This window comes from Microtus oregoni, unplaced genomic scaffold, assembly GCF_018167655.1.
Source record: "Microtus oregoni isolate MIOR12 unplaced genomic scaffold, Mior012 000068F_ref0000429, whole genome shotgun sequence".
In the NCBI taxonomy this organism is placed as follows: Eukaryota; Metazoa; Chordata; class Mammalia; order Rodentia; family Cricetidae; genus Microtus; species Microtus oregoni.
Window position 1 is genome coordinate 965621 of NW_024543975.1, and position 20622 is coordinate 986242.

At 49.9% G+C, this 20622-nt stretch overlaps 1 protein-coding gene across 2 annotated transcripts in view; it reads right to left on the reverse strand.

Moving 5' to 3' along the window:
* The window catches only part of Tspan18 (tetraspanin 18), a 135756-nt gene that overhangs the window by 55634 nt on the left and 59500 nt on the right, over window positions 1–20622 (reverse strand). The window contains exon 1 of one of the 2 annotated variants that reach the window (XM_041641279.1): window positions 11564–11660. The exons of the other annotated variant lie outside the window; for it this stretch is intronic. The gene's annotated coding sequence lies outside the window, so the exon portion shown is untranslated. Of the gene's footprint in view, window positions 1–11563; window positions 11661–20622 lie in introns of those variants that run through there. 2 annotated transcript variants of the gene reach the window in all.

Genomic DNA, 20622 nt, shown 5'->3' on the forward strand with positions numbered 1-20622 from the left:
TAAATAGCGGATAACACGGAGCAACATCGTGGTAAAGGGCCAGCCAAGACACAGGGAGAGAAGATGAGTCACCCAGCAAGATCCCTGTCCTCAAAAATCTTACAAAATATCTTCATCTTCATCATCATCATCATCATCATCACCACGTTTTAAGGGAAAAAGGAGGGTGTCTAGCCCAGGCTGGCTTTGAACTCACTATGGAGCCGAGGATGACCTTAAACTTCTACCTCTTGAGATCTGAGATGACAAGTGTGTGCTGGCTTATGTATGGAATACAGAGTTTATGCATCCTAGGAAACACCACCTGTTCCCCAGCCACACAAACAAGGATGCCAGCAAATAAATCCGTGACTGCAGCGATGTTGGGAGAAGAACGAGAGCCTAGGTGGTGCCCTCTGAGAAGGGTGGTCTGTTGAGCACAGAGGAAGGGAGGAGAGGCCTTGACAAGCGCCAGGGCCAGGGAACAGCTTGTGTGAGCTTCCAGGTAAGAACAGACCTGCAGTGTTCTGGGACCTGAGCAGAGAAGGCTGGTACAGATGGCACGGCTGGATCTCACAGTTCCTGTGTTCATCTCAGCGTAGAGGGAACCATAGAATGCTCAGACACGTAACCGATTCAAATTGATGCTCCAACTGGGATTATCTGGGGTTATACAAAAGGGTACACCACTGACCGGCCACAGCTCACCTACTAAAATGACTAATTTTTTTTTTTTAAAGGATGATACCAAATACCAGCAAGTCCATGGAACAACCAGAACTTGCACTGATAGATGGCAGAAAAACAAACTGGCACATATATTTTAGAAGACAGCTTTAGTGTCTTGTTTTTTTTCTTTCCCGAACCTAAAAGTACCTTGCCACACCATCGGGCAATTGCCCTCCTTCATACTGACTCAAGCAGTGCAAATCTCATGTCCCCACAAGTTGCTGCCCATAGCTTTATTCACAACTGCCCAAACTCTCCACACCACTTTGGTAGGTGAGTGGACAGCTAGGCTGTGCTGTGCTCAACCAGGGATGAGCGGATGAGCTGCCATGCCCAGAAAGGAGGAGTCAGTCTGAAACGCCTGTGCAATGTATGGTTACAGCTGCACGATAGTCCTAAAGGGACTAGGGAGATGCAGAAAAGACTAGTGGGGGCGTGGTCGATGAGAGCCGGAGAAATGAAAGACGAGGCGGGATATAATTTCAGGCACACACAGTCCTCTGTGATATGGTCATGGTGGACACCTGCCATTCTCCGTTTCTCACAGCCTGTGAAATGTACAGTACAAAAGAGGACAGGCGTCCCTAATGTAAACTATGATCTGTAGCTAACGACAGGGGATGGACAAATGGATCACAAGAACATAAAATGGGAATAAAGATGTGGCTACCCCAGCTACTGCAGCTCTGTGGATCCTGACACGAGGCCTTGAGTCCAGGAGAAACAGTGGATGCCTGGAGTCTGAGAAACACTGTTTCTCATCACTCTTTCCCACTGTTGCCGTAGCCTGAAATTGTTTTTTAAAGTTAATAAATTAAAAAACAACACAAAAAACATTTTGACAGATCTGTCTGTTCTACAAGTATGTGGGAAGGGCAGCTGACCAGTGTCTTGTGCAAGTTGTAATGTTGATGAGGGTTGTGATAAAGAGAAGGGGAGACTTGACCCGTCCTGGTTTAGGCGTAAGGTGTGTGCTAGGAAATCCAGTTCTGTTGAAGCAGGGAGAATTGCCACAGATCCTGCAGCCCAGATGACACCATGAGCAGAGGCCCTCTCTGAATCTCATGTGACCTGATCTCTATCCCTCTCCATAGCATCCCAGATGGAAAGGCCTCCCGAGCCCTGTGATACACAGGAGTGGGTGTCTTGAGAGGGGTTGAAATCCCAAGTGGGCCGGTGTGGTGATGCACACCTTTAATTCTAGCTCTTGAGAGAGAGAGGCAGGTAGATCTCTGTAGTGAGTTCCATGACAGTCAGGGCTATGTAGAGGGACCTTATCTCCCAAAAGAAAATCCCAAGTGGCCCAGGAGGGCAAGTGTGACCTACACTCATACTGGGGACAACAGTTGCCTAGTCTCTGCTGCAGCAGAGTCCTGGACCCACCACCCTGGACAAGCACACCATCCTCTCAGTGCCAGGCTGCCTCCTGCATCCCCCCCACACCCTCCCGCATCCTCTGATATCCCCCCACACCCTCCCACCTACTCAGGCTCCTTGCAGAGTCTCCTAGGGTCTGATTCTGGGATGCTGCCCTCCGGGCCAACATAAGTATTCAGGCTCCAAAGCTTGGAGTAAACAAAGGAGAAAGTAAAGTTGAGTCCCAAGGAGCAGGAGCAGAAGCTGGGACAGGCTGGGAGCAGAGCGGGCGTCAGGCTGGGTGAAGGATCCAAGATGGGGGTGTCATTAGAGTCAGCAGCATACAGGGACTTATTCTTTCTAGGTGTTGGCAAGTTGGTCAGGGAGAGAGACATGGCTGTCCTGCCTGCAAGGTGGAGCTAGAGCCCAGGCCTATAATACAAGGTCTACTGTAAACCATGACAGCCGTGGGAAGAGGGGGGGATACAGGTTGAAGCTGATGGAGAACCCATATGATCACCAGATGAACTTCCATCAGGCCACAAGTTAGCAGGTGGCTCCCAACTACCCAGACACTGCAGGTCAGCAAGATAGCCTGCCCTGCATTGCTTCTACCTCACAGTGCCGAGAATCCAGAAATAAAAGGAACCCAAGAAACGGGGGAGGCACCAGACCCAGGCTGGCCAGTGGGTGGGGCATCAGCCTCCTTCTGGAGAAAAACAGGAGCCAGTCCTGGCTGTAAGAGTCCTGGGAAAGTTCCCTCAACCAGGAGCAGGGAATGCATTGCTTAGGGCAGGGCCCCATTATTCTCCTTTTCAGGGCTCTGAGGCCACCCAGTTAAGCATTCAGGAGGCATCAAGGACAGAGCCTCAGTCTGTGACCACACTGCCCACAAGAGCGACTGGCATTCATTCTAGGGAAACAGACAGGGAACAGGGTTGGTTGATAATTTTTTTTTATTGCAAGCACATCAAAGCCTTGCTGTCACACTGGTGCCAATAGAGATAATAAATGACAAGGCCCTGAGAAGCTATAGGTACACAGCCTGCCCCGGCTCAGCCCTCTCTCGGGACAGGACCATACCTTAACAACAACAGAGTAAACTAAATTGCTGCTGGCCAGTGAGGGTGGAAGCCTGGCCCTGTGTCTGTCTGGGCTCTTCCCTCCTCTCCCCCTCCCCCCCCACCCGTAGGGCTAAGCTGAGAGGCATTCCAGGCACAGGCCAGAGGGTCTTGGGTTTTACCACCAACCTTTCTCCTTCCTCCCATTGTACAGACCAAGGGCACTGTGTATATAGGTCACAGCGGGCCCTGACTGCACAGGAAGGAAGGAGCAGAGGGGCTGGTTCCTTTCCTCCAGGTTCCCTCTGACCTTGCCCAGCTTGCTCCTGTTACAGCTTGATTTCTTTTGTCTCTGACCCCATGGCTGGTGGTCAGAGGTCTGCAAAGAGGCCCACTGATTATCAAGGAGGGGGAGGTGGCCTACAAATCACCCTGCCTAATAAATAACCAGGGCCAATAAATTAGGACCTTAAACAACGACAGCAGGTGGGGGCAGTGCCAACCCTTCCTCCTCTGACAGAAGAATATGCAGGACGCCTGAAAGCCTAGGGTCGCCTGCTGGAAAACGGAGCCCTTGCTGGTGTTAGCCAGGCTGGGTATAGGCAGAGGATGGGAGTATAGGAAGAAGGGGGTGGGGGATGGGGGACTAGAGGGTTGGAGGAGGGGATTGTCAAGAATAAGGACTCCATCTGAACTGCTTCCCAAGGGAAGGCTGAGAGAAAATTCCAGCACAGGTCCTAAGACACAAGATTCAAGTTGAGGGGCACAGGCCCTCAACTTCCAGAAGCAATGGGACTTAGGCAGGCAGCCCATCCTCTCTCCTCTCGCTCCACTCCTCCAGCGACTTGGATGGCATGAGTTTGTGGCCATGCAACATTGAAGGCACTCTACCAATTCTGACCTTGGTCCTTGGTGAAGCCCTTTGTGGTGTGGGGTGAGGAAGAGGCCCCAGTGACCAACAGCAGAGGTAAGCAGAGAGGCAGTGTGAGGTGGGTACAAAGTACCCCAATTTGGCTCTGCCTCTGATAAGAACCATAGCTTCTTTAATCCTCTCAGCTTGGTCCAGTGGGCCAAGAAATAAGGCAAATAGAGAAGCCAGGGCCAGATCCACAATTTGCCACTCCTTTGTCCTGGTCTCAGGCTGTCTTCAGTTGGGAAGCACTGTCAAAAGGGGCTCAAGGCTGGCTGCCACACCCCCAAGGCAACAGGAACAGCTGTGGTTGGGAAGGGGTTGCCCGGCCAGGGACTGCATCTTCTAGCTTTGCGCCTGCGGTCCTGTGACTTGCTTTCATTAATGGGAGTGTCTTTAAGTGTCTATGTTTTATTAGGGAGCAGAAGTGTCCTCTCTAGGGCTCAAGCTTCTATGGCAAGTCACACGAGGGTGCGGGGGGCAGGGATCGGTCTCTAGATGATAGGAAGAATGCCCGCAGCCTTCTATAGACCTGTTGTGAACTAAGAGACAGCATGGGCTAAGGAAGCCGCGGACACTCTAGAGACCTGAGCCATTAGCAGTTGTCTCAACCACATTTTCCAGAAAACGAGGGGAAGCCCTGGCAGCGGGGGAGCCCTAGCAATCCAGAGACCTCAGAGGAGATTGTTTTAAAAATCAGGCATTGAACACCTGTTTCCTGTCCCTCTCTCCTCAGCCCAAACAAGCTTTGAAACATCTGTCACCTACCTTCCACATGCATGTAAACTCACGACGCCGTTTCCTGCCTGTCTTACACAGGCTTCCCAGAGGAACCATTCAGTGCAGTGCACTCGCTTCTCCACCTCTGCCTGTTTCCCTCGCTTCCCAGCCCTGCGGAGGCGTCCTATGTCATGGTCTTGACTCCGCGGATGCTCAGTCTTCAGATGGAGCTCTCTCTCTCATCCGTGGAGGGATGGCCTCAAGAAGGCCAGGGGATGCCTGAGCCACAGATGCATCAGACCTTGTGTTTATTATATTTTCATATATATATATATATATATATATATATATATATATATATATATATATCTAACTTATATACTAGATACAGAAATTAGCAAGGAAAACTGGAAATGAAACAGAGCAATAAAAGAAATATGCTATATTAGAAGTTCCATGAACATGGTCTCTCTCAACATCTCATTTTGCCTGGATGGTGTGTTCTTCCCGTGATAACCTGTTTCTTACGGGAAGTACTTTGATGTTTCTCTTTTGTGTGTCTGAGTTGGAAGCACGGGTAGAGCTTGGGGGGCATAACTAAGAAGTAAGAACTACTTAAAAATAAGCACTGTGATAACAGCACGTAACCTGAAAACCAGGACAGCTACTGAGTGTCTACTGGGGGGGGGGGGGTGCATCCATTGTGGATACACTGAACAAAGATGGTTCTTGTTCTCTGGAGAGGACCAGGGATGTGCACGATTTCATCTCAATGTTCAGATGGCTCACAATATAAAGTTTGTGAAATGTTTATCTCTAGAATTTTGTATTTGATATCTTTGACCACAGGAAACTGAGATCACAGGTAACCTCAACCAGGAGAGAAAGAGGAATATCGTTTGAGTGTGTGGGAGGGCTGACCACAGTTCTGCCATGTTCACGCTTTCCCTCCTATGACTGTGTGTGTGTGGGGGGGGTGGCCATAGTTCTGCCATCTTCACGTTTTCCTCATGCTAACACATGGCTGTCTCATATGACTGTGTAGAAGGGGGATGGCCACAGTTCTGCCATCTTCACGCTTTCTTCATGCTAACACATGGCTGTCTCATATGACTGTGTAGAGGGGGATGGCCACAGTTCTGCCATCTTCACGCTTTCTTCATGCTAACACATGCCTTCAGACTCAGTGTTTTTTTTTTTAAATATTTATTTATTTATTTATTATGTATACAATATTCTGTCTGTGTGTATGTCTGCAGGCCAGAAGAGGGCACCAGACCTCATTACAGATGGTTGTGAGCCACCATGTGGTTGCTGGGAATTGAACTCAGGACCTTTGGAAGAGCAGGCAATGCTCTTAACCACTGAGCCATCTCTCCAGCCCTAGACTCAGTGTTTGTTTATTTATTTATTTATTTATTTATTTATTTATTTATTATGTATACAGTGTTCTGTCTGTATGCCTACAGGCCAGAAGAGGGCGCCAGACCTCATTACAGATGGTTGTGAGCCACCATGTGGTTGCTGGGAATTGAACTCAGGACCTTTGGAAGAGCAGGCACTGCTCTTAACCACTGAGCCATCTCTCCAGCCCTAGACTCAGTGTTTTTAAAGAACTTTACTTCTCACCTGGCAAGAAGCTTCATGCTGCACCATCCTGTGGAGGAAGGCAGAAAGGCAGAGAGCTCCCAAGGCAGAGGAGGTGCTGACCCGGGGCTGTGTAGAGACTTACTCCCTCCAGAACAGCACTGGCTCATCTGTGGGGGCAGAATCCTCACCAACTAGCCACCTCTTTCTCTTCATTTTCTCTCGCTCTTCTTCATTTTTGTTTGTTTGGTTTCTTGTTGTTTTGACAAGGACATAAGTAGTTCTGACTGGCTTCCAGCTCCCTATGTAGCCCAAGGATGCAGGATGATCCTCCTGCACATGCTAGGCAATGTTTTTGTTGGGGATGAGGATGAGAAAAACATTTCTAGGCTGGAGAGGCTATGAGTCCAGCTGGGCAAAGGGGGTAGCTCCATCTCTCAGATAGGGAAACTGAGGCTCAGAGAAGTCAAATGTCTAAAATTGCACAGGTAAGCACAGTAAGCATTCTGTTGCTTGCAGCCCCAACATCTGTGTAAAAAAGACGAAGACTGTACACTTGTATGTGTGGGGTGTGTGTGTGAAGCAGCTGTGCACTTGTGTGTGGGGGGTTTGAAGCAGCTTTGCACTTGTGTGGGGGGGTGTGAAGCGGCTGTGCACTTGTTTGTGGGGGGCTGTGGAAGGGCTGTGCACTTGTGTGTGGGGGGTTTGAAGCAGCTGTGTACTTATGTGTGGGGGGGTGTGAAGCGGCTGTGCACTTGTGTGTGTGGGGTGTGAAGCGGCTGTGCACTTGTGTGGGGGGGGTGTGAAGCGGCTGTGCACTTGTGTGTGTGGGGTGTGAAGTGGCTGTGCACTTGTGTGTGGGGGGTGTGAAGCGGCTGTGCACTTGTGTGTGGGGGGTGTGAAGCGGCTGTGCACTTGTGTGTGGGGGGTGTGAAGTGGCTGTGCACTTGTGTGTGGGGGGCTGTGGAACGGCTGTGCACTTGTGTGTGTGGTGTGTGTGTGTGTGTGTGTGTGAAACGGCTGTGCACTTGTGTGTGGAGAGGCTATGCACTTTGTGTGTGTGTGTGAAGTGGCTGTGCACTTGTGTGTGTGGTGTGTGTGTGAAACGGCTGTGCACTTGTGTGTGTGGTGTGTGTGTGGGGGTGTGAAGTGGCTGTGCACTTGTGTGTGGAGAGGCTGTGCACTTTGTGTGTGTGTGTGAAGTGGCTGTGCACTTGTGTGTGGGGTGTGTGAAGTGACTGTGCACTTGTGTGTGGGGTGTGTGTGTGTGAGTGGCTGTGCACTTGTGTGTGGGGTGTGTGAAGTGACTGTGCACTTGTGTGTGGGGTGTGTGTGTGTGAGTGGCTGTGCACTTGTGTGTGGGGTGTGTGAAGTGGCTGTGCACTTGTGTGTGGGGTGTGTGAAGCGGCTGTGCACTTGTGTGTGGGGTGTGTGAAGCGGCTGTGAACTTGTGTGTGGGGTGTGTGAAGCAGCTGTGCACTTGAGTGTGGGGTGTGTGAAGTGACTGTGCACTTGTGTGTGTGTGGTGTAAAGCAGCTGTGCACTTGTGTGTGGGGTGTGTGTGTGTGAAGTGGCTGTGCACTTGTGTGTGTGGGGGGGGGGAAGTGGAGTGGCATTTATGTAAGCCTGGCTCAATTCCCAAGCAGGGACAAAGAGAGAGCAGTTTCTATTCAGTTTCTCTTCTGCTGAGTTTATTATCTATAATGTTCTAATTAAAAGTCAAGCACTCTCAATAATCCCTAGTGAGACCCAAGAAAATGTCTGGCTCCCAGTTTTAGCTCCATGAGAAATAGTCCAGTGTCGTATCAGCCAACATTATCTGACCTTCCAAAGGTCACCTACTATCGCCTGCACTTTAGATTCCTGCGTGGGACCAAGATGGCAGAGGCAGACCTCTCTGGCTTCTGTGCCTATGGTTCCACAATATTCTCATTTACTCTATTCCAAGACGGCAGAGGCAGACCTCTCTGGCTTCATTATCTATGGTTCCACAATATTCTCGTTTACTCTATTAGACACCAGAAAAAATTTACTTGTCCCACTATATCTTAAAAACTGAACACTTCCTTCATGTGTGTGTGCCCCAGGATCTAACCCATCTGTCCTTCATATTAGAAAGCAGGTGGTGTTATTGAATAAATGAGAATTCTAGGGCCCAGAAATTTTAAGTCACTTGTCCAGTAATGAACAGCAAGTAGGTGACCAGGCCAGGATTTGAACCCAACCAGTCTAGATGGTGTGCTATGCTGGCCTCACATCTATGGCTTCTGAGAAGCTGATAGTGGACCAAGCAATGTCACCCAAACACCATGGCTGGTACCAAGAGAGTCACCCGTGGTATTAGAGGCACCAGCTGCCCCTGGAGGAAGATCCAGCACTGTGAGCACCCAGGGCCCCATCACCAGGTGGGGCAGTGTTAAGCTAAAGAGGAGCCAAGCCATTCCAAGCCAAGAAGGCAACAGGCCACAGTACAGGAGGCTGGCCATAGACGGGTCTTTCTGTCGGTCCCAGGGGCTCAGAGATGCCATGTTTTTATCTCTTAGGATTCCCAGAACCCCTGTGCTACCATGAAAGCTACCTCCCTTGGCTGGTGGAAGGGCAGCTGACCCTTGTGTCCCTTGCAGTCCCTAGGGACCAAACTCCTGAATCACACTTCTGCTGGGTTACAACACGTCTCTACAAAAGCAGTGTTTGCAGACAGGGAGCTACTGATCAGGCTTCATGCTACAGACTTCTCTGTAACATAAAGATTTGTGCTGTCATGGTGTTCATTTTAATAAGGCTTGACAGGCAGAAGCTGTGTGTGATGGAAAAAAGAGAGGGAGAGGGAAATAAAACCTTTCCAGTTTAGGAAAGTGGGGAAAGCAGAGTGCATAACAGAGGGGAGAAAAGTCAATTAAATCATGATAATTACTTCCGCTGCCATGCCCAAGAGCTGCGGGAACAGCTATTAATTAGGACTTCCATGTTGGCTGCAGCCGTTTGACTTCCACCAGGCTGCCAGTGTGCTCCTTAATAACTTCTCTCTAAGAGCTCATGTGTGAAAATATTTGCACCCTGGCAATTAACAGTTTTAAAAAACCTAACACACACACACACACACACACACACACTACACTCACACAGGGTACATGTGGGACCAGGCCCCTGTAACTGGCATCAAGTGTAGCAATTTTTTCTGTTCCTCAGTCCCCAGAGTCCCTGTAATCACCAGTTCCTCCTTGTTCTGTAATTAGCACCATAAGAACTTTGTTCGTGTGTAAACTCCTGTATCGAAGTTCAGACTTAGGCTAGAAGCCCAAAGATGTAGCAGAGACTTACACCTGCTCTGCCTCAGGTAAAATGGTTCAGATCAGCCCAGAGAGGAAGTTTCTGTGGACCCAGGACCTCTGAGGAAGGGGCTTCATAGGAAGAGAATACCCCTCACAATCAAGACGCACATCTAGATACCACTATACACCCGTGGCTTAAGGATGAGGAAAGGTTCCAGACGACTCCCACCTCTGAGGCCTGTCTAGCTTCATTCTGCAACAGCATGGTCAGGAAGGATGGGAGAGGTCACCTGGGCCACACAGAGGTTCCTGAAAATCAGCCCCAGTGCCTTCCAGGCTCTTCCAAAAATGCCATAGGCTAATCTTGGATACCTTGTATCAGCTGGTATTATTTCAATGGTATAACTTGCTACACAGTACCTGGCCCCCAAAAGGGAGGCTGAGCAGTGGTCTACAGTCTCCTCTTTTCTGTGCAAGGATAAGAAGCAGACATTGGTGGCCCTGAGGGCTGCTAGGGAGAGGGAATAGGGGATATGGGGGTGCTTCAGTTCTGTCCAGGGTGACCCATGAGCTGCTCTGCTCTCTTGCTTCTAAGAAGAGAGCACCAGGGACTCAGGTCTCAGGCAGACACAGGACACGGGAGCACCGCCCACGCTGGCCACTGGGAAACAGAAACCCCGTGGAGAATGTGGTGGGGCTCTGCCAATGCTTAGCAGCTAGTGGGCAGAGCCAGGAAATCCTGCAGTCCCTGGCCGTGGGCTCTTTCTGGCTGGAGGGGAGAGGAGATGGGAAAACAAGGGCCAGAGGCCTGGGAGGGCCTCATCCTGAAGGATGTATAGAAATAGCATGGCCTGACCCAGGAGGGTTGTGGGGACAGCGCTCCTTCAGGAAAATGCCTTTCCTGTCATTCAGACACTTCTGCACTGGTCAAGCTAAACAACAGGACTCACCCACATCACACTCTGGCTGCTTGCAGAATGGGATATCCTGACTTGCAGGCAGGTGCACCCTGTTCTCCTAACCTAAAGAGATATTCAGGCTAAAGGGGACAGTGTCAGCACATAGCCTGGAAAAAAAATCTGGCATCTGCCTGCTCATATCAATTCTCACTCCCCCTTCTCTGGTCAGCTGATCTCATATTGGTTTTGGCCTCTCCTGGGGTCCTCATTGTTGCCAGGTTCAGCAGCAGTAGCCATGGTGACCCCTGAGGAGTACGTTGGGCTGAAGTTCAGAAAAACCAAGCTGGACCATGGTGACTGAAGGTTTAGAGCTAGGGTCAGTAACTGGATAGGACTTCAGCTCCAGGGACTTGATGCCCTCTTGGATCCGGAAAGAGGCCTTGCACTGATCATGGAATACAGTATGAACTCAGAAGCATGAGCCTGGTCAGTATTCAAAGCCCTTTTGCACTAAAACTGCAGTTCCGAGCCTTCCTTTCCCACCTTCTTGCTGTAGCCTCATTGTGTTACTGCTGAGGGGTCTTGTTTAGGTGTGATTTCTCTGCCGCTTAACAAATTAAAATACAAGGAAAATCTCACCGACTAGGCCTTTGTTTGTTTTTAAAGATTTATTTATTTATTTATTTATTTATTTATTTATTATGTAGACAGTGTTCTGCCTGCATGTGTGCTTGCACACCAGAAGAGGGCACCAGATCTCATTATAGATGGTTGTGAGCCACCATGTGGTTGCTGGGAATTGAACTCAGAGTCAAGAGCAGGCAATGCTCTTAACGGCTGAACCATCTCTCCAGTACTAAACCTTTGTTTTAAGCTGCTATCTCCAGGTCAGGAAGATGAGAAGAAAGCCACTATCTTGAAAGTTTGCCATCTTAATTACTCAGTGAAGGCATCGTTCTCTGTCTGCTTACCCATCACGGATCTGCTAACTCCTAGTTCCTCCGTAAGGCGTGGCCACCCTCCTAACCTTGACTTGACTACGTGACTCACTTTGTCTGATGGCAGGACTTCCAAGGCCTCTTGCCTACTGGTCAACAGTCCCAGGAACAGATCTCAGCAGCGAAAGCCACCCAGTCTCTTTCATCCTGGGTGAATGAATAGTAAGAACATGTCACAGGTCTCAGAGAGCTCAGGTTCAAGCCAAAGGTGAACAAGAGATAGGAGCCTGACGCCCGGAATCTAAGCCAGCCCTGCCAGGTGGCCACTAGTCTGCAACCTTTGACGGTGAGAATCAAATCTGTGTGGAGCCGCCGGGCTTTGGAGGCTTTCGTTAAGTGGAATGATTTTGTTGGTGACTAATACAGCTCCCATTTCAATCTGAGAAAGACAGACCAAGTGACTCATTCAAACTCACAGGGCTGGCAGACAGCAAAGTCAAGCTGGGGCCCAGTGTGGCCCTTGGGCACATCCAGGTAGCTTCTCCAGCAAACTAATCTGGAGATACCAGAAGCCAAGCCAGACTTGGGACATCCACTCCAGGTTCAAGCTTCCTTGAAGGATGCTTCATCCCAGAAGCCCTCCTAGGGGGCTCATACAGGCCTGGCACCAGAGTCTGCCTGGCCATAAGCTACTTGTCCTGAAGTTCACCTGTAATCCAACCTAGACCCTCCTCCGGCCTAGCACCCGTTTACTCTTTCAAGGCAAGAATGAGCTGAAATGGTACAAAGAGGACTAGGCGCTTGGGTGGCCATATTGCTCAGCCCCTGCCTGTCCCTCATATCTAGGTGCTTGGGTGGCCACATTGCTCAGCTCCTGCCTGTCCCTCATATCTAGGTGGGCAGCTACTGGGACCACTCAGTTCTGTCTGCTGGCAGAATCCACCACCAAAGGCAGAGAAGCTGGCAAGGATAGGAGGGGAAAGAGGTGTTGTGGCAGTGGTGGTGTGTTACAGACTCACCCTCCCTGGACCCTCCCTCCCAACTAGACAGATCTGTAATCTGTTCATGGCTCGTCCTTGCAGCTGACATATCTGCTACAGCACGTCAGTGAGTTACTGATGGATGGATGAATGCGCACACGGATGAATGAGTAACTGCACAGATGAGTGGGCACATGCGTGAGTGAATGGACTCACAGATGAGGGAACGCATGAGTGAGCAGGCACATGAATGAATTAATGAATGACTATCATAAATGAATGAGTGAACATGTGAATGAGTGAACGGGCTCACAACTGAACGAATGGGCATATGAATGAAAGGATGAATAACTGACACCCATGAATGAATGGGCACATGGATGAATTAATGAATGCACAAATGAGAAAAAATGGACGGATGCACAGATGCAAAACTGGACACAGAAATGAATGAACAATTCTGCCACCGGTTCCTACAGGATTGGTTCTCCTGACTGGCCCTTCTCTGAAGCCGCAGCTCTAACCCAGGCACAGAGCTGCACAAAGCTGCCCTGCCATGTGCTGGGAGCTGATGGCGGTCTTGCTTTGAGAAATTTCTGCTCCCTGGTGCAGACAGGAGTTGGCAGTGGCTGCAGAGGTGCCTCCCAACTTTGGAACAATTTTACTGGTAAAGGAAATGAGTCCTGGGGGCTCCGCCCCGGGCACTTGGAGAGATGGCCCAACAACGCTGTATTCTCCACCAAACAATGAAGAATTAAACCACCGCAGAGGCCCGTCTGACTTTTGTCTGTTTTCTATTTTGGGTTTCCTTTGAAAAAAAGACTTCTGCTGTTGTGTGAAGTTTGATGCTTCTAAAGGCCGTCTCCAAGGCCCTGTTCCCAGGGTCTCCAGGCCCTTGATTTTTATTTTCATGTCTTGACATCTCGTTCTTTTTCTCATTTTTGGATGTGACTGGATCCCGTGAATACAGAGGGCCAACGTGGTGGAGGGGTATGTGCCCCACTCAACCTGGTACTCATGGTGGCCAGATGGTGCCACAGAGCTCCAGCTCAAGCTTCCGAGCAGCCCTGCCTGTGCCAGGGTTTGGACACCTGGCAATATTTTTGAGCTGCATTTACACCATGCATGCAGTTGGGAGCTGGTAGCTAGAGCTGCTGTACAAAGCCCCATCAGACTCATTCAGAGACACCAAGCATTTTGATCAAGGTCACACAGCAAGGGAAGGCGAAGGGTTAGTGCTTGGAAGTCTCCCCCAGTACTGCTAGCTAACAGAATATCAAAAGCCCTTCAAGAGCTGCTCTGTGATATGAGAAACCATAAGCCGGTGGACAACTCACACATCCTGTTCTCACACTCATGGACTATGCCAGGTACCTTATACATACCGTCCCAATCATACAAAGGCAAGCTTGTTTTATGATTTTCCCACCTCCCCCCATGGAAACTAAGGCTCAGAGAGGTTCTGTGACTTGTCTGAGAACACACAGTAAGCAACAAACAGGACTCATGGCCACTCAAAGCACACGCTGTTCTTTGGTTTGTTTCTGCATCACCGCCTGTGAGTCCCTGTCCGAAGTTGTCCAATTGACTGTTTCTGTTCCAGGTCACCTCTGCAAGCAATTTGGCTAGACACCTTTCTTGGAGAAGGGTGATCTGGTATAGATCATCATAGTTACATACAGAGTATCAGGTCTACCTACCTGTCCCCTGGAGGGTCCTGGAGCACAGCCTGGAAATGTGCAGTGACTGCTGGGAGGTGAGGAGCAAAGGCACTTAGAGAGAAGCCAGAGCCACGCTGGCAAACTGGGCTGCTCTCTGAGTGTTCAGCTCCTCTATCTGTCTTTGTCTCTGTGTCTGTCTGTCTGTCTGTCTCTCTCTCTGTCTCTGCCTCTTTTTTTCTCTATCTGCTCTCTGTCTGTCTCTGTCTGTGTCTCTGTGTCTCATCTCTCTCTGTTTCTGTCTCTGCCTCTCTTTCTCTGTCTGCCTTTGTCTGTGTCTCTGTGTCTTGGTCTCTCTCTGTGTGTCTCTGCCTCCTCTGTCTGTCTCTGTCTGTGTCTCTGTGTCTCTCTCTCTGTCTGTCTCTGCCTCTCTTTCTCTATCTGCCTCCTCTGTCTGTCTCTGTGTCTCTATCTGTCTGTCTGTTTCTCATACACTGGCATAGCAATACTAGCAGGAACCCTAAGGTTCTCCTCACACCCACACACCAGTAGCACAGGACAGGGATGCCTGTGTAGCTTTCCTGCCCTCAGTGATCTTGTGACTCTGGAAATCCAGCAGCCTCACCATGTCCCAGTTAAGTTGGCTCATGACCTTAACCAGTGTGGTAGCTCTGTGAGGGCTGGAGGTTGACCAGATATCCATCTTAGTGCCTCTTCTCTGCCTTTAAGATTAGCCCAAATTACTGCTCCATCTCCCCTGAAGGTAAACCCTACTTTCCAGACCCCAATTTTGCTCTCCCCCTGGCCTGAGGAAGGAGCTATCATTGAAGATACCCAAAAGGTGGCACTCAATGAAGATGGGCCCTGCTGTCACCGGAGCTCTGCTGTCCCACCTGCATTCCAGATGCCCGTGGACCCCCTCTGAGACAGTTTATGCGTTGCTGACTAGAGAACAGTGAAGCCCTTTAGCTAGTTAACCTCAGAGGCTATAGTGAATCAGACATGGGAAATGTCCATACTACAAAGGAGGGACGCAGAGAGTCCTGTTATATGTCTGGGACCCCACTAAACACAGTAGAAGTTGGGGGCTCATGTAGCCATCACTGTAAGCCTAACAGGAAACCAAGGCCCAGAAGTTAACTTACTCATCTAAGGTCATACAGTCAGGAAGTAGCCAGGCTGGGATTTGAACCTAGGTCTACAATATGAAAAGTATATTTTTATCCTAGCTTTCTGACCCACCTGACTTTGGGGTACAGCAGATGTTCCAGCTTGGAGGCTCCACTGGTAAGATCCTTGAGACCTGCTTTAATGACATTACCTACCCCAACCCAGAACAAACCAAGGCAGGATCTAAGCCTGTTTCTGCTGGGGACAGAGGAGGACAAGGCCACTAAGACCAGGGCAGGTGGCACCCTGGCTATCTTCGATTCTCTTACTGAGACTCTGGTCTTCATTAGGGAAGCATCTTCAGCGATCCTGATATCTGGGTCCCAAGCAAACAGTCCTGCGACTATCCACTGCACAGGCAGATCTGCCGTTCTGAAAGGGCGCAGACACCACACAGGCTGTGGTGTTCATTGCCAGGAAGGTCACTGTGCGAGAGCCTCAAGGTTCAGTACAGAACAATCTTTCCCTCCTCCTTCTCAGACTTTGGATGGCTTCGGGGGCCTCAGAGAGGCAGAGGAAAAACCACCAGATCATGGCTGGGGATGGGGCAGAGATGGGGTGGGGGAAGGGGAGGTATATGCACACAGTTAAAATTCTAATTATGGGAGACCATGAAAGAGCTTCAGCTCCATTTGTACAACAGGAAGCCTATTATTATTTGGGATGAGACAGATATTAGTCAAATTCTTTAATTATAAATGCCTGCTGGGTAATATTAAGAAATGACAATGGGGCACACATCTGCCAATTCGTTTAAAATGAAGGAGGCTGGGCTCAGCCAGTAGAGGCATTTACCACATAAGCCTGCCAGCCTCTGCTCCATCCCCAGAACTCACACAAGGCAGAGAGAATTAGCTGCACAAAGCTGCCCTCTGACTTCCACATTCATTCATGCCCTGGTACAGGTGTGTACATGTACACAAACTACACACACAATAATAAAAAAAAATCAATAAAATGATAGGGGGCTGGTTAAAGTCCCAGTACCCACCATCTGTAAACCCAGTTCCAGGGGATGCTCTCTTCTGACCTCCATGGGCACTATGCACACGTGGTACATAGATGTACAAGAAGACAAATATTCATCCATATAAAATGATTTCTTAAAATGAAGGGAGATACCTGGACAATACAGTATGTCTAGTATGTGTAAGACCCCGAGTCCTACCCCCAGAACCCCTAAAGAGAAGGTTACTCGGATAAGAGATGAAAGTGCCCAACCAGAAAGTCTGTTTCCTAAGTCTGTGTGGAATCACAAGTCTCTTATAAACAGGGCGATTGGCAGTTAACACACACCGTGCTGAGGGGATGGAACCAGAGGCTGCCTACAAATCATAGAGCCACCGGGGAGCCAGGATATCAATTCCAAGAAATGTCAAATCCCACCCCCTCCCCACAGAGAGCAGACCCCAGGGAGTAATTTCATGTTCAAATTGCCTTCTAATCCTACAAGATTGCAGATAGCACCCCCCCTCCCCGCCCCGGGCCTTTGGGAGGGTGCATTTGAATACCAACACTCACCCTGTGTGTTAAATGAAAGCAAATGCTGAGATTCAGTGGTACCCCAGCTCCGTCTCACAAGAATAGGGGGTATGGTGATGGGGAGCCCAGGGTACCCTTCCCTTCTGCAGGAAGAGCTTTCTTTATGCAGGACTAGAAGCTTCCTGTCAGTTTTCTGACTCTTGCCCAATATCATCTGTCTGTGAAAATTCTGAACTGCCCACCAGGGCAGCTGTTCAAGGAAGATGTTGCAGGCTTCCTATCTGTCTCCTGCTTCTCCTTCTAGCTGTGTTACCCTACTCCACTTACTTCACCTCTCTGAGCCCTAGTGCCTTTGTTTCCAACTAGCAGTAATCTCAATTCCCTTGGAGGGATGTACACGAGAAAGTTCCACTCCTGAAGTACCTGGTGCATAACTGGAGCCTAAAATTCAGGAGAATCAGTGGCTCTGAAGATGCCTGGGATGTGGGAAAGTGCTTTGCCACGTGATCAAGAGGACCTGAGATGGTGCCAAGCTAGGTGGCAGTGTGCATATATAATCTCTGTACCCATAGTGAAGAGAGCCAGAGACAGAATCCCCAGGAGCTCACAGGTCAGCCAGCCTGGCACTCAGATAAGACAGAAGGCAAAACCAACACCGGAAGCTGTCTTCTGACTTTTACGCCATGCCACGGTACCTTTCTGCCTTCACTGATGTACACAAAACACACATACATATGTGCTCATAGGAGACTTCAAACTGTAGCTCCCCGGATGACTAAGACGGCGTTTTCTCCAGGGCCTGATCCCATCTTGGGCTCATGGATGGCCTCCTCAGACCATACTTTAACATATAGCATTCAAGGGGACCTCTTCAGGTCCTGGAACGGGGGCAGTCCCACATGGCCCCTCCCTCAAGTACTGGAGATTGTGTCTGCTCTCCTGTCCCACAAGAGCCACCTGGATTTAAGGTCAATATCCAACTACGTCAGAACTCTCCCATGGGGAGCTTCCCACCCCACTCGCAGAGGAGAAATGGGTGCTTGATAAGTAATAGGTATATGGTCACCAGGCCCATAAGGACACCACTGATAGTCAAACCCAGGAGTGAATTGGAAGTCTGTAACCACCCTGCAGGGATGAGAAGATTCTTGGCCCCTCCCTTGGCAGTCAGACATTGAAGCAATGGACCCAGGAATACCATGCTGGGAGGAGGAAGAGGCAGAAGCTGGGTGCCAGCTAAGGGAGGAACCTCCCTCCCAGGAAGATTTCACACAGTTCATCAACCTGTTAGACTGTTCTGCAGTAGAGAGTGGAGCTGAGACAATGATGGGCCAGCGCCTGAGGTGAGAGGGACCACACCTCAGCAGACAAGCTGTGAACACCTCTTGCCCTCTCTTAAAGCCTAAACTTCATGTCAGGACCCTGAGAATGGTCTTAGGAGGGTCGCTGGTCCTCTTCCCAATGCGGCCCCATTAAATAGCTCTTTCTCTGCCTTTGATTATTACTCGAGTGTTTAATTGCTTAGTTGGAGAAGACTGTCTGAGCTCAACTGTTAGGGCTGACAGGACCCAAGCTCTGACCCTGAAAGCTGTAGGGACTGCTCCCTGTTGCCAGTGTGGGGGGCCCAGGGCCTGGCCTTCCCTGCCCCCGCATCTTCCTGTTTGCAGTAGCCACACCCCTGCATCCCACCTGTGCTCAGCTCACTCTTCTCCAGCATCCGGCCTGCACTAGTCTTTACTGAATGTTTTTCTTTCAAATGACTTCAGAACAAACTCATATTTTAAACACATGTTTGTTTCAGCACACTACCCAGGAAGCCACGGGCTAAGTATACTCTACCAACAACTCATTCAGACAACTCTAGACCCATCTGAGTGAACAGGGCTCAAGTTCTTGTTGGAGAGGGTCACCGGAATTAGAGACATTCAGCCCCACAGTGAGTCAGACAGATTTCTATATAGGGATGCGTGACGTTAGAAGTAGAGCTGGGGTGTTGGCGATGGGGTTCAGTCAGCAAAGTGTTTTACAAGCTCAAGGACCTGAGTTTGAGCCCCAGCACCCATATAAAACTGCCAGGTGTGGTGGCGTGTGCTTGTGATCCCAGCAGAGAGAGAGGGGTTCCTTGTGGTTCCCTGACCAGTTGGTTAGCTGCTGCCAATGAGAGAGAGACCTTGCTTCAGAGATGATGGACAGCATTCATGAGAATGATACCTGACGCTTTGCAGTGTCCTTTATCATGAGTACATGCACGTGTATCAGTGTGTGTGTGTGCGCGCGCGCACGGGGGGGGGGGAGGAAAAGGGGAGAAGGGAGAGAGCAAGAGCTTTCACAATTTCCTTCAGACATCTGAGCAAGTTTGAAGTTGTCAAGGCAAAGGCCACAGGTGTTGATGCAAAGCAGAGAGGAGTGTTGGGGAGTGTCTCCGAGAACCCCGCTTCCCTCTGCAGGCTGCACACCAACAGAGCTAAGAGTGGCTAATTATGAACGAAGCTGGAAAACTTCTCCCTGAACTACGTTTCCAACAAGCACTTACTAATTGTCAGCCGTGTGTAGAAGGAAGGTGTGCTGGACTGAGCAGCATCCCCCACAACCTCTGAACATGGCCTTATTTGGAAAATCTCTGCTGATGCAGCTAGTAGGATGAGGTCATCCCGGGTCCCACAACTGTGTCCTTAAAGAGACAAGGAAGAGTTTGCACAGGGGAAGGGCCATCAGAGTAGAAGATGTGGCTACAGCCTGAGGAACAAATGGCAAGGGTGGCCAGCGAGGCCTCAGCAGATGGGACAGGCAGGAGGACTTTCCCCTGGGCTTTCAGAGGACTGTGTCTCTACTGCAGTTTTATTTTAGGGCGCTTTGGGCCTCATGATTTTGAGATTGTATTCATGCTGCTTTAAGTTTCCCAGTTAGGGTCCAATGGTTGGAGTAGACAACAGATTTAAGAGGAAGATATGAAAGTCCAGAGAGACCAAGAGGCTGAGTGGAGGCCCCAATACTTGTTCTTTCATAACTGGGGCAAGGAATCAGCTTCCTGGCCTACAGGAGGGGTCATCTGGAAAGAGCCTGCGCTTCCTGAACTCATACATCCAGGTCATGGGGCACAGGGAGACCTGGAGACCCTTCCTCAGGCTCCCTGCCTAATAGACCTCAGAAGATGCCCGGCTCAATGCCTTCAGTGGGAGCCGCTTTTTCCAAATGTCCACTTCACAGAAGACTATGCGAGCAGCCAGAGAGGAGCATGGCTCCCATCAGAAAGGCAGGGCCCATCCCACGTGGTGTCACGGGGTGTCCCTGCCAGTCTTCTTCCTCAGGGCAGCTTGGTTCCCACTGCTAAAAGCAGCCCACAAAGAAAGGTCTATTATTTCACCATAAACTGATTCTTCTCCTCTTCCCAGGCCCTCTGGGGGCTGGGCCTTACAGATCACCCCACTTAAACACCCCGTCGTGTTTTTATTGCTCAAACTCCATCCCAGATCATTAGCGGGTTGGGGGGAGGGCGGGGGAGTGTGAAGGTTCTCTCTGTTTCTGCTCTGCCCTCTCCCCCACTCTTCCCTCCTCAGAAATACAATCCAGTTGTTGCTTTAGGCTGGGATTTGTAAAAAGCCTTTGGACTTAAAAGAAAAATGTCGGTCCAGACCTTAAGGATAAACATAGCCCACTGTAAGGCAAGCACAGGGCTACTGCAGGAGCCAAGGAGCCCCAGACCCGGGCCCACGATCAATCACTCCCCCCACCCACTGCCCCTCACTATCAGTGAAGGGGTTTCTGGGAGGCAGCTCTACTGAACACGGGAGAAGAAAGCATCTCTCTTTCGGTCTCCCTTCCATCATGAAATGTTGTTGACCTCCCCTGAGGCCAGGCACACACCATTCTGTATCCAAGCT